Source organism: Chanodichthys erythropterus, chromosome 12, assembly GCF_024489055.1.
Source record: "Chanodichthys erythropterus isolate Z2021 chromosome 12, ASM2448905v1, whole genome shotgun sequence".
Lineage (NCBI taxonomy): Eukaryota > Metazoa > Chordata > Actinopteri > Cypriniformes > Xenocyprididae > Chanodichthys > Chanodichthys erythropterus.
In genome coordinates this window covers 18730107-18744901 of record NC_090232.1, presented here as the reverse complement: position 1 = coordinate 18744901, position 14795 = coordinate 18730107, and the positions used below count along the sequence as shown (strand labels likewise).

Sequence of the window (14795 nt, the reverse complement as noted above, 5' to 3'; positions counted from 1 at the left end):
TTTACTTTACGTTATCCCAATTAACTGCACACAGCAAATTATAAACCTTAAAAATCTATTTTCATCTATCTTCTAATTTATCTATTTTCATCTAAGTAAAATAAGAGTTAGTTTATATTTAATTTCATGCAGGAAAATTGTCAAGCAAATGTGACATATTTTCCTAAATGAAAAATTATTATTGAATGAGTTAAATATTATATTAAATATGATATATTAACTGAAAGCAAAATGGGATATTTGTAGTTAAATTTAACATTTATTTGCCATATTGCAGTACTGTTTATTAGATGGCTGCTGAAAAGAACATAAATAGTGACCAAATGGGGGGGGGGATCACTTCCCTTGTAAAAAAAAAAAAATATATATATATATATATATAAGTCACAATGTAACAGAAGTAGCAACAGATCTTTTCTTCAGTACTGTGACGTGCGTGAAATGGATTATGAAAAAAATAAATGTAGGGTGGGGACTTTTTCTTCTATTGGTTGTTGATTGGATGGAGGCACATCTGAATGAGAGATTTCAGTTGTTTCACTGGAAGATGTGTTAATTAAAAATTACAATGTCAGAAGAAAAGAAAACATGCATGGATGAATCGTTCACAACACGATCAATAACATGCATTTAGAAATATAGATAGGGTGAAATTTAATTTGAATCTGACTTTAAAGTCAAGTTCAGTTCCATGTTATATCTTAACTACCCAAGACAGATTGTACTCGTATATATTCTGATGCCGCTGGACACATCCTCAGTGATGTTCCTGGAATCATCAGGGGTCTCATTTATAAAACTGTGCGTAGGATCCCTACTAAAAGTGTACGTACGTGCAAAAGCTAGATTCTGCGTACGCACACAAAAAATCAGATTTATAAAACCATGCGTACGCCAGAACCGGCGCTCAAATCCCTTTATAAATCCCAGTCAGCGGAAGATTGTGCGTACGTGCATCTCCACTCTGTCTCCTCCCCGAAATAACCATATATGGAGCTTACGACGCCTAGTTTTACTATGCATAACCTCATCTGCATATCATTTCCATACACGTTCCCAACCACGTGACACCATGGTTAACACCGTCAAAGGTACAAGACATTGGAAAATATTAGATATGGACTATGTCATTTGTGCCACACATTATATTGATAAAGATCATCCAATATCCTCTTTATATTTTAGAATAAATATATCAAAATATCCATAAAAACAAAATTGTATAAAATATTTCAGATAAAGGTTTTAGGATAGAGTTGATTCATTCATTTGCACTGGCCAGATAGTATTTTAATAGTTTTAAACAATTCAAATCAAATTTATGCAGTTTTGCTGATGAGGTGAACATATCTTTTAGGAAGTTTATAGGCTATTTTTAGTGGAAACAGATCGGACTACTTACTTATTGCAGTGTAAATACAACTGTCTGACTCGGCGCGTCACTGACAAAGTATTTTAAAAAGGAAACATGCAAATCTTACCGTTTTCCTCAAAATATATCCTTCAAATGGTAATTGTTTGAAGATCCTTCACACGACATCAACACCTCCTGCAGCTGTGGCTGTACAGTAAGATATGACCTATTCAAACTGGACAACGGACCGTTCGACCACCGAATCCAGCAGTGTCTTCCATAATATCTAAGTTAATTGTGCATCACTGATCGTCATTCTCGAAAAAATATTTTGTCATAACATCTGCAGTTTAGTTTAAAGAGGAATTATTGTGCTCCCAGTGCTCCTCGCTGTCATAAAACAGCGTGTCACTGGAAAAGTGATCGAAAGTAGCACATCTACTATCTCAATTCATATCTCAATTGTCTCCAGAATGTGCATACGCATGGCTCAAAGTTTGCTTAAAGGTGCGCACATTCTCCCGTCAAGTTTGTTTTTATAGATCACAACCTTTGCGCGGGAACTGCACGCTTTATAAATGAGACCCCAGGTGTTTCGGGTCTTACAACATCATACACCCTCCTCCAGGTGACCCAGCTGGGGCTGATCAGACCCCAGCTTGTGTCCAGCTGGCTAGCTACTTAGTACACCATGGATCTCCTCTTTTGAGCCATAACCACCTTGAAGCCTTCTCTGCTGCTGCAGATAGCTGCCCTTTTGCTCACTCCCTCAATCCCCAGCTCTCTGTAGGCTCTAGCTAAGGAGCGTGCTGCAAATCCCCCCACATCCAACCTCCATTGGGATACATCTTGCTCTCCATCCTGCCTGCTTGCAGTCACTTACCAGTCCTGCATACTTGGAAAGCTTCCTCTCAAAAGGCCTCTTCCAAGCAATCTTCCCATGGGACTGTCAGTTCCAGCAGCACAACTTGTTTTGTGGATTCTGACACTAGGACGATGTCTGGTCGCAGGGTGCTAACTGTGATATGGCTAAGGAACTTCAGCTGCCTATCCAGGTCCACTAACAGCTGCCAATACCTTGCAGAGGCCAGAATGCCTACTGATTTCCTTTTCATAGACTTAGGCTGCTCCCCAGCTCTGACAAAATCAATACTATACTTGCTGGGTCGGGACTTCTTTGCCCTCTCAACTGCTGCGCTGATAGCTTCAGCGATGGTCTTCAGGATTTGATCATGCCTCCATCGATACCATCCTTCTCCAAGTGCATTTGGACAACAGCTCAAGATATGCTCCAGGGTTCTTCACTTGGAGCACAGTAGGCATGCTGGTGACTCTATTTTCCCCCATACATGCAGATTTGACGGACTTGGCAAAACATCATACACTGACTGAATGAGAAATTTTATGCGGCGTAGCTCAGCCTTCCAAAGCTCTGTCCAGGTGACTTTCCTCTCTATCGCATTCTCCCATCTTGTACATGCACCTTGTTGTTTCATTCCCACTGCCATGCAGGATCTAATCTCTTCTACAGGTGCTCTCACTTCCTCCAGAACAAGGTTGTTCCTTTCCTCTACTGTTCTTCATGTGTGTCACCGTAAAGGATCCCTGCCCTGCTCTGCCTTGTGTAACCACACCCACCAGTCTCCTGTGCTGCAGCCTTGCCTCTGCCTTCGAACAGCCTCTTCCGCCCTCCATTTCCTGCCAGTCCTCACTTCGATCCATGCAGTAGCTACTTTCATGTCTCTTGAGTCCCTGTATTGTACCACTTCTCTAGCCCTCATCACTTTAAATTCCTCCTCTAAGGATTTGAAAGGTAGTTGCAGCTTGTTGTGTTGCCCATAAAGCACGATGCTGCTTAGGCTCTTTGGCAGCCCCAGCCATCTCCTGAGGTAGGTGCTAACTTTCCTCTCCAAGATCTCATCTGTCGAAATCGGCACTGCATATACAAGAAGTGGCCAGACGATCCTAGGGAGGATGCCGTGCTGATACAACCAGTCTTTGAACTTCCCTTGCAGGCCAGCCATCTAACTGCATGTGGCCTGGATAGATCTTGTGTCCCTCAAAGAACTATCGAACACCTTGCCTAGGCTCTTGACTGGCTTTTCAGAGATAGTTGGGATGGCTGTACCTGCAATGTGAAATTTGGATTTCTCTTCAACCTTCCCTTTTTTCAGTACCAAAGATCTCGATTTAGCCAGTTTGAAATGCATACGGGCCCAGTCCACCAGCTTCTGAAGGCCCTGTAAAATCCACCGACATCATGGGACTGATTCTGTGGTGACTGTAAGGTCATCCATAAAGGCACTGTTGGGTGGTTGTCGCTGAGCAGAATTTGTCACAGGTCCTTTACACTCTGGTTCAGCAGACTTAGCAAGCATATTCATGGCTAGGGAGAACAGTGTCACAGAAGTAGTAAATCCTGTGATGATCCCGATCTTGACCTTATGCCAGCTTGATGTCATTGCTCCTGAAGAGACCCCCATCCTAAAGTTACAGTAATAATCGTTGATGAGGTCTTTAATCCTACTGGGGATGTGATACTTAGTCAGTGTGTGTTGTACCAGCTTATGTGGAATTGAGTCATACACATTTGCCAGGTCTAACCACAAAACTGCTAAGTTGCCCTTGTTTTCTCTGGCCTCCCTAATGAGCTGGGTCACTACACCGGTGTGCTCCAATACCTGAAATTCCACTTTTCTGTACTGTTGTGTCTATGTAGGTGTTCTCTGCCTAATTGTGCAACTATCGGTTGGAAACAGAGCTGAAGAAGATCTTTGCTTCTACGCTCAGCAAGGAGATTATGCGGAACTGGTCTATCCGGGTTGAGTTTTTCTCCTTTGGGATCCATACCCCTTCAGCCCATTGCCACTGCTCTGTAATTTTCCCCTTTCTCCAGATAACACACAGAATCTTCTACAGATGACACAGGAGCTTATAGGGCAGTTCTTGTACACTTTGTATGAGATGTTACTTGGTCCAGGTGCAGAACCTGCCCTTGCCTTACAAACAACCTCTCTGACTTCCATCAACTGCAGCTCTGACAAGTCAAACTGTGTGTTGGGTTCAGGAGGGTCTATCAAGATGTCACACTGCGCCAACTCCTGTTCTCTCTTAGGATCACTATATGTGTTGCTCAAATGTTGATCCATTGGATACTTCGTAGCTTTGTGGGAGTCCTCCTCACAGAGGACACAGTTTGGGTTGCCAGCCCTTTCTTCCCCAGTCGCCATCTCTCCGAGCTGTCACTGACTTTCCAGTTGTCACCACTCTATTCATGGTTGTCACCAGGTCTTTCCTGGCTGTTACTGATGAACTCAGGTTTTTATTGTACTCATACATCTTCTGATGCCGACAAACCTCCCTTTAGTCTGTCAAACGGTTTAATATTTCTTCAATAAAGTTGAATAGCTGAAACCCCTCCCACCATTTTATGGTATGTGTAGGTCTGTAAAACCAATATGTCACATGCTGGTAAGATCATGTATTATCTTGCTTTAACTGTTCTATTATGATTGAAGTGGAAGCAACCTGTGTGTCAGTCCTACTGTGCATATCAGCATAACAATAGCTATTAGTGTGACAGATATGAGTGCTTACATAGTTAACATCAGATGAAGTGTGTGAGATGCTGGGGAGGTGGATGGTTAATGGGGGGTAAGGTGGTAATATGGGGATGAACTAACCCCCCCACTGATAATGACTCCTGCTGTGCATTTTATAGAGACGGGGCAAGGGCCAGCTGCAGGAACAGACGCTTGCTGTCATCTCTCTCACATCTCCTTAAGGCGTCTCTTTCTGTTTCTCCATAACCTCAATATATATTTTATTTAGTTTAAATTAAGCTCTTTCTGCTCTACCTTACTATGAATGTTCTTTGGTAATCTATAGACGAACAAATTAATTAATTTCTTCATAACCCAAAGTTATCTTTTACTGTAGTGTAGGCTTAAAATGGTGGAAAAAGGTGAATTTGATTTCATATCAGTGCAAGTACACTAAAGAGTCTGCTAACACATGACCCCAGGTATTTTCCTGCATAACTCTCACTTATATACCATTGAGGTGCTAAATGTAATGAGGTGAACATGTTTACCCCTTCCTCTGCTTGTCTTTGTGTGTTTTCTTGGGTCAACGAAGGCGGTGATGTTTCTCTTCATTACGAATCTGACAGGTTCAGAAGGCGCCTGCACTGTGACGGCTCACTTTCCAATTACCTCCTTCAGTTTTAACGAATTTTGCTTTCCATTGATGCCGCTTGCAGTCTGGTGCCTGTTCATTAGGGGACTTCACATTCCAGAGATGTGGGTTTCCATCACACACACACACAGACCCAGAGCTAATGGGCATGTACAGTAGATGGCGGTGTGTGATGTCTCCAATGGGGAAAAATTATTCGCTGTGTTGTTTTGTTAACGGACGACTGGTTCCAGTGGTTGAGGAACAAATGAAGAGTTTGATTCTCATGCCGAAATGTCTTTTCAGCCTGAGGAAACTATTGGCAAATATGCCAGTAGTGCAGGACAATTACATGATCTTTGTACATGTAAAAAAAAAAAAAAAAAAAAAAAAAACTGCTGTTAGTGCAAGGTTTAATATAGTTGAAGATATAGACAGAATGACATATTTACTGCTCATCAAGCCTTTTTTAGACAAAGGTAAACAGACAAAGACCACAGGTTAGCTTATTTTAGCTTACTTGTACTAGAATTAAAACGGCTATGAACTTTATGAAATGGTTTTAAATTTATATTAAATGGGGTTAGCTGAATTTTAGAGGGATTTTTGACCCACTTAAGTACATCTTTATATCTAATTTCATAATTACTTCTGTTGTCTTTGGCAATATGGTTAATGACAAGCATTTATGGTAATCTAAAATATACAATAATGTAAGCTTGTCTGACATGTATTTAATATATATTTGTAATTACACACTTGTAATGATGAAGTTGCAATTTAGTATATTTAAAACATATTAAATGTAACATTTAGTAATGCAAACACCCTTTAGTTAAAATTATAATTATACAAACTTTACAGGTGCTTTTATATGTAAGCCAATGCATCAAGATAAGTGTACTTTTTAAATCATGACAAATAATTATTTCAAATATATTTTAAATGTACTTGTAAGTATTAATAAACAGTCATGAAATTCTGTGAAACCCAATAAGTAGCTCAAACCATTTGAGGAAACAATTGCCTTTCAAGTTTAAAATCTTTTATGAGTACTGTGAGCGTAAATCCACTTAATATTGTGTAGCTGAAAATTAAAGGTAAATTTTTTTGTTCAAAATTAACAAAAATTGAGTCAATACATCATCACTCCTTCCAAAACATGTTTTGTGATTTACTATGGTGAGCCTGTTGTGTTTATATTTTAGACCTGTTTTCGTGAGAATTTGCGTACATACGTCACTCACCCGTGCATGTCGTCATATCCATAAATAGAGAAAAGTTGATCTGCTACTACTGTACTGACGCATGTATGGAGTGGGACAAGCAAGAAAGGTTGACATGGAGGACGCTAAATCTCCTATGGGGAATCACCAGTTTGAAATTAACGCGGAACAGAGGAGTCTGCTGGCAAAAAGAAAACGCGAAAAAGCTCGTATTTAAAGGACAACATTGGTTTGGATTTTCGGAGATGGCCAGAACTGAGGGATTTGAAATGTTGTAAAAGCGACACTGAGATTGTGTTTTTATTACTCAACAGGTGAGTAAGATATTTTATTGAACAGATACATTTCCATATGAAGCTCTCAAGAGTTTATTGTAAAGCATGATCTGTTGTGAAGGATCACATGCTTCCACACAGTCACACAGAGCAGAAGAACAACCAAAACGGAAGGCTGTGTCCTTAGTCCAGACCAGACCTTCAGAGGCTTCTAGACTAGAGTCCTCTTCAGCATTAAAAGCTCGAATGAGACAATCTACCAAGTGCGCATGGCTACATCATAAATATTTCCGCCCTTGCGCTGCGGCCATGATACGAAACTTTGTATTACAACTCTTTATAATAACTATTTTTTTATTAATGCAGTGCAGTGAATGACAGCCGTCTGAGGTCTCCCAGTGGCTTACATTATTAGCAGTTTAGTGTTAGGATGCAGCCTTCCGTTTGAGAAGTAGGCTACCATAAGTCAATCGGCCTTTACACAAAAAAAAAAAAAAAAAAAAAAAAAAAGGTAAAGCAACGATGTCAGATCATTTTAAAGTTGGAGGAGAAAATTAGATGGGAGTTTTTTGGGTGACCACCCGTCCCGCTTTGCGTTGTACCGCACAGCATTTTGACTCCTTGTCCCGCATCTGTCTGTTGGTTTTTAATTATGATATTAAGAAAACTTGCATGCGTTTTTTTGACATTTTAAGAAAGCATGAAATTTATTATTTTTTGCTGCGTAGTTTTTCTACTTTACCTACCAGCGCTTCGACAGAAGTAATGCTGCATTCACGTCACCTCCATTAACCGGAATCTTGAGATAACAACACGTTATATTCGGAGCTGTTCACGTCCTTTTGGTCCTTGGACTGGTAATTATGCGTTTCCATGGCACCACTATCATCGCCTAAATGAATCTACAGCGGTCAGGTGGTACAGCGGCCACGTGGTACATGTGGGAGCTTTCAGAAAACTCCCATCTTACAAGCTCTACGAGGACGTGAACGTTTTTTACAAGCTAGAAACCCGTAACTACAGCAATTACGAGGCCACGTACCTTAACATCCCAACAGCCGTTTTTTTTTAAATCCTATCCAATGGGTGAAAAGAAAGGAGTAAACACGGTCACTAGTAACTTAGGTTGTGACGGCTGTCAATCCAAATGTGGAGCGGAGTTGGACTTGGTCAGGACTGTTTCAAAAATAGGGTGACCAGACCGGTTTTTGGTGTTCTGTCCCATGAAATGTCCCCGTTTTACAGCTCGTTCAAGCCAACCCGCATATACATTGCAAAAAGACCGACGAGCGATTGTGTAGTGATCATGTTCACCAACAGGGGGCTGTGCAGCTACACTTGGTCGCGCGCGCGCCGCTACTTCACGAGGAACGTAATCTGGATCCGGAACAGCAAAACGCCACTATCGTCAAATATCAAAATAAACATCGTTATCAGTTTCAAGGTTAGTAACATAGTAACAATTAATACTGTTTGTATGTTTTATAACAGGGCGCGAGCTTTTTGCACAATTTTAAACGTCCACATAAGTTCCGTCACAACGCAGCAATTTCCACACACACGTGAGTGTACCTACGTGCAGAGCCGTGGTGGTGAAGGTACACTCAGATATGAATAAAAATAAAATAAAATAATACACGTACTTTGTGCTTAAAATGAGTCTAAAATGCAGAATAATACTTCAAAAGAGTTAAAAGTTAAAACAGTTGTAATTACTGTATACAGCTAAAAACAGCTTGTGAAAATTAAAATATTAAATTCAATAATGTTAAAAAATAATTGTTAAATGCTGTAAAATATTTATCTTCTTATATTTATGTTGTTTTATTTTTGTAAAACAACAATTAAAAACAAAAACATTCATGTCCCTGTTTTTTAAATAGATAATAACAAATGAGATTTTGGTGCTATTGTGACCACACGAATAGGTAAAGGCCCCATTTTCCATTTCAGAAATCTGGTCACCTTATTAAAAATAGTTATCTGCATGATGCCTGCTGCCTTTAGGGTCAGTGATGTGTAATTTAAATAACATGTAAAATAAAGACATGTTATGTTATATTGTGATGTAATGGTGTTTTCTGGAAGGGACTAAAGAATTAAGTATTTTTATAAGCTGAAAGGCAGAATAAAAATGTTGTTATTAAGGTAGACATTATATGACAGCTTCAGGTTGTATTTTAGTGTTGGTAACATGTCCCACATTGTCCCACACAAACTTAGTAATCGTCCCACATTTGGTTTGTTTGATGGTGGTCACCCTAGCTGCATTGAAACTGCATTGGACCTTCAACCCATTGTACCCGATTAAAACATCCTGGAATGTTTTCCTCAAAAAACTTAATTTCTTTTCAACTGAAAAAAGAAAGACATTTATGATATAATCAGTTATTGAGTTCACATAACTTTCTTTTCTATTAAGTATGCTGCAATTAAATTTAAGTAATATTTGAGTAAAATGAACTAATTTCATTTTAGTAATTTTGAGTGTTCATGATAGTCTATTTAAGTACATTTAATTTTATTAATATTATATTATCTGCAAGTTTTTTACAGTTACTTAAAGGTGCTCTAAGTGATGTCACGCGTTTTTAGGCCAAAACATTTTTTGTCACATACAGCAAACATCTCCTCACTATCCACTAGCTGCCTGTCCCCTGAACACACTGTAAAAAAACACAGTCTCTGTAGTCGCCACAAGCTCAGAAAACGGCAATGAAAACAAACTGGTGCAGCCTGGACCACGAAACATAATAAACATGCTCCAGCCAATAACCGACAAGAATGATTTTAAATGCTCGTTCATGACTGTTTCAGGAAGCACGGAGGGGAGGGGGAGGAGGAAAAGGAGGGAGGGTCTAGCTAGCTTCTGTTTTGTTTGACAACACTTCGAATGTCAACAGGAAGTTACTCCGCCCAGGATCGCTTAGAGAACCTTTAAATAATACTTTTAAGATTTGAAGTACATTCAATATAATTAAGCGCACTGATAGCAACTGATATTAGAGTAATAACTGGGAAAGTCTGTCAAATCTTGTGCTGCTCCTGACAGTGTCTATCACCAGCATTAAGAAAGTTTTTCTTTTACAGTGTCCCTGAGCATTTCAAGCCAGCCTCCACCCGAAACTGAAAACTCTGTTTTCATTGATAAACCTTGATGTTGTTCCAAAAACCTTCTTTCTTCTGCACAACATAAATGGAAATTATTTAATGAATAACCGGTTTGGTAAATGCAGTAAAATGACAAAATGTAGTGTTCATTTTAATGTATAATATATGTTATAATATATATTGTGGCCTCCATACTCCTGGTGAAATGTGGGCAATGCCCCAATTAAATTAGTGCATAGAAACCATAAGAAAAGAAAAGAAAAGAAAAGAAAAGTAGCAGAACATTTCTGCCACCTACTGGACTGGAGTGTGAAGAGCTGTATGGCACACCGGAGAGTGTTCCAAAGGAAGAAAGAGTTAAAGGGTCATGAAACCCCAGAACACATTTTTTGAGCTGTGAACAGATATATATATATATATATATATATATATATATATATATATATATATATATATATATATATATATATATATATATATATATATATATATACACTACGTTCCAGATTATTATGCAAGTGACATATCAGTAAGATTTTAGTACAATAAACATTCAGATTTTAGTTTTTCTAAGAAAATGTTTGTTCGTTTATTTATCCATGTCTTTTTAGATAACTGGTATCAATCTCAGACAAAATAATTTGCCAGATCTATGGTTTGAAAATGTATTTCTAAACCCACTGTAAATGTTTCTCTTTGTGAGGTTTGGTTTGGAGTGGCTGAAATGCATCTTTACGCACAACTGCCAGCCTGCATGGAGAGCTTCTTGAGACTCCAGAGACACCAGGAGCTTCAAATACCTGTTTGCTGCTCAACACTGGCTTTTTTATAGCTGCCCTTTTAATACAATTAATTTTTTTGATAGGAACTTTCCTCAATAAGCCTTTATATGACCGAGTTCTGCTGTGCTCTAAATCACTCACAAATCTTATGATAATTCGTTACTCTCCATTCAGTTTCACACAATATTAGTTGTTTTCATGCCTTTTGCACAACATTGCACCATTTCATGCTTTTAAGCGTCAGAAAGATCTTTCTTCCTCCCCATATTGCATGAGAACTGTGACTTGCTTAATAATGTGGAACAACCTCTAAGTAGGGTTTCCATAGATCTGGCAAATAATTTTGTCTGAGATTGATACCAGTTATCTAAAAAGACATGGATAAATAAACGAACAAACATTTTCTTAGAAAAACTAAAATCTGAATGTTTATTGTACAGAAATCTTACTGATTTGTCTCTTGCATAATAATTTGGAACGCAGTGTATAGGCTGCACATCATTGAAAACACTAAAGGTACTCAATAATTTTATTTAAAAGTTGAAATTAGTTATTTTAGCATTTTTCAGAGCGATTTCTGTCTTCTGGTTTGAAAAGCAAAGTCGGAGCAATGTCACAAAATCTGACATCATCATGTACTACCAGCAAGATCCGGAGTGCTGATTGGCTCCAGTATGGGCTGGTCGAACATGCTGACGTCAACAGTTTTGAGTGGTTCTCTGCATTTATTCATGACATAAAGCTCATTCAATCCAATCACTGCGCTGTAGTATGAATAAGATCATAATTGCGGTATTATGCATGCATGAGAAAGTATCACTTCTCTTGCGTCTGTCTCTGTTGTCATTCAGAGACATGGGTCGTAGACATGTTTCCTCCGTGCTACAACATAAAAATGCGTTTCCTTACAACAAGAGCAGAGGTTTGGGTGCATGTGGGTTGTGCTGTAATCTACCAGCACAAATGGAAAATATGTTCGCATGAGATTGCATTACAGTGGAGAATTCAAATGTCTCAAAAGTACTGTTCATTCACCTCTGCGTTTGGACACGCGAGCCGTGTGTATGTTTCCTTCAGCACAGCAGCACATGAGTGTTGTTTGTATTTTGCCCGTGATGCGGTCAACACTGGAGTTTGAATACGAACACATCAAAAATACACGTGGAGCGCGCATATGATCGGTTTCAGCGCGGAGCTCCGCGATGAGTTTAACAACAGCCACGTGGCTCATAGCTCATATTCAGAATAAAGTATCCGTGTTTAAAGTTTTTATAGACATATTTTACATATTCTTCTGCACCAAACATGAACCAGCACGGTGTATGCACACATATTTCATCAAGTCTTCTTCAATGAAATATATGTGCAAACTGGACACTGATACAGTGGTGTAGCGGCTGAACACGATGACACGATTATTCTAATAGACAAAATACTGATTTAGATCGAAAATTCAAAGAAAAATGGACAAAAAATAAACTGTCTTTATTCTTTCTGTGTTAAACTACGTGTTGTTTATCATGAGACTGCAGTACTCTTAAACATAATCAAAGTGTTATTAGCCCTTTTAAATATTCGTTCGCATTTCTCCCTTGTGCTTGGGAGTTTGTTGTCATTTTCTCTGTGCTCATATATTAATATTCATTATTCTGTATAATGAGTGTTTTGTATGTCTGTGTTTCATTGGTTGTTCTCTCCCCTCTTTCATCCCTCTACACTCCCACTTTTCCAGAGCTTTACATGCCCATTTTCACAGAGTTTTTAAGCTTTGAGGTGTGAACGACCAGGGTAAAACAGGGGGTGTTTCATGACCCTTTAAGTCATACAAGTTGGAACAACATAAGTTTGACTAAATGATGACTAAATATTCTTTTTTGGGCTGTTTGTTCCAGAACAGATAATTTCTGCCACTAATTTCTGAAAATTCTGAAACAAAGTTTGAACAAGTCTTTTAGTTTGTATAAAAATGTGCAGAATATTTGTGAAAAGAGAAATGATCAATGTAAACCTGGTGGGTGCTATATGCAGTAAGAGTGTGTGCATGTCAGTGTATCATAAAGATTTATTACATTGAAACTGCTCATTATCATGTAGACTGGACTTACTCAGTCATGCAGAGAATTAAAATCCCTAATTGTGCTGTCATCCTCTCTTTCTCCTCTCTCTCTTTTTCTCTCCCTCCTTGTATCTGACCCCCTCCAACTCTCATTCTCACCCTCTCTTCCTGTCCGTTTCTTCTCTGTGTCTGATCACTTTCTTTAATTTTACCTTCCACATCCATCTCCTCCATCTCTTCTTGGTCTGTTTTCTATTCCTCTCATCTTTCTCTCTTTGCCTCCTTGCTATCTATATAATTCTCTCTATCCGTTGAATGACTTTCATCTTACTTTCCCTCCCTTTCCACCTTCAGTATCTCAGCCATTTTCACTTTTTCATTATCTGTCTGGCCCTATCCCTAATTTTCACTTTTCTCTCTCTCCATCTGTCCTTTTTGTATACTATACAGGTCTTTATCTCACTCTAACTTGGTGTATTTGTTTAGTGGCTGCACTCCTCAGGTTATTGTGGAAGTTGTCAATTTCACAGTTTTTACTGTAAAATTATATTATTATTAACCTTTATGTTGTTTTATATTGTTTAAAAGTGCCGTAGAACGTCTTTTTAAAAGATGTAATATAAGTCTAAGGTGTCCCCTGAATGTGTCTGTGAAGTGTCAGCTCAAAATATCCCATAGATTTTTTTTTTATATTTTTTTTTTAACTGCCTATTTTGGGGCATAATTAGAAATGAGCCGATTTAGGCTGCGGCCCCCTTTAAATGGTCACGCTCCTGACCACGCTGCTCACGCTTGCCTTAAACAGTGCATAAACAAAGTTTGAGGGGGGGGGGATGTCTTCTGCACTCATGGGCAAAGGAGTTTCTCTGAAAGGCTCACAAGAGACTGAACAGAACGCGTGAAATGAAGTATACCCGGGCCTAAACTGCTCTAAATTGCTAAATTGTAATGGACTGGAGCTCACGTTCACATTGGGAACACGGGAGCACCATGATGCGACCCAAAGGGCACTTTCACTTTCATGATCAAAGTGCATGCCATTGATAAGCATTGTAAATGCAGTATTACAGTATACACATACCAATTAAACGCACAGATCTCCTCTCGTGCGTCCTCCAGTGGATGAGGCAATATTACTTTCGTTTCTATTTCAGATATCTCTTTTATAGATGCCATCAATGCTTTTGCCTTTCAAGATGTAATACCAAAATCAAAACAGTCCATAAACTATAAATCCTCACGAAAACTTCAGTCAAGCAAGTTCGCAAGTCGACCTGAGTGATCAGCCTCCTTACCTTAAAGTGTCAAATTCTCGGTTTATGAATGGACGGTTTGGCTTGATTGACAGACGCTAACGTTCGGGCCTGATTTATATACCATCGACCTGTCCTAAAACGTTAGCACGCTTTGATCGATTGTTTGGAGAGCACGTGTTTCTCCGTTCGAGAGCGCATTTCCTGTTCACATCCGCAACGAAACAGCTGATTATTTACGAACGGATTGCTTACAGAAAGTGAAAATGGTCTCATTTGAAAGAAAATATCCTAAGCTAAAAGATGATATAGTGTGACTAAATTGAAGCAGCCCTTATGAAAAGTGCGGGGGTCGACTTCTATCTTTTCAAAACTGCGGGGGTCCTGACCCCCCCAGTCCCCCGTGCCAACGGCGCCCCTGTATGTTGATATTTTAATCAAATGAGATTTATATAAGTAGGAGGGAACAATGATGTTTGAGACTCACTGTATGTCATTTCCATGTACTGAACTCTTGTTATTTAACTATGCCAATATAAATTCAATATAATTAATTCTAGGG

The 14795-nt window shown here is 39.0% G+C and overlaps 1 pseudogene; it reads right to left on the bottom strand.

Moving 5' to 3' along the window:
* Positions 1-1964: 1964 nt before the first annotated feature.
* LOC137032318 (uncharacterized) lies at positions 1965-4584 on the bottom strand (annotated as a pseudogene).
* Positions 4585-14795: the final 10211 nt, after the last annotated feature.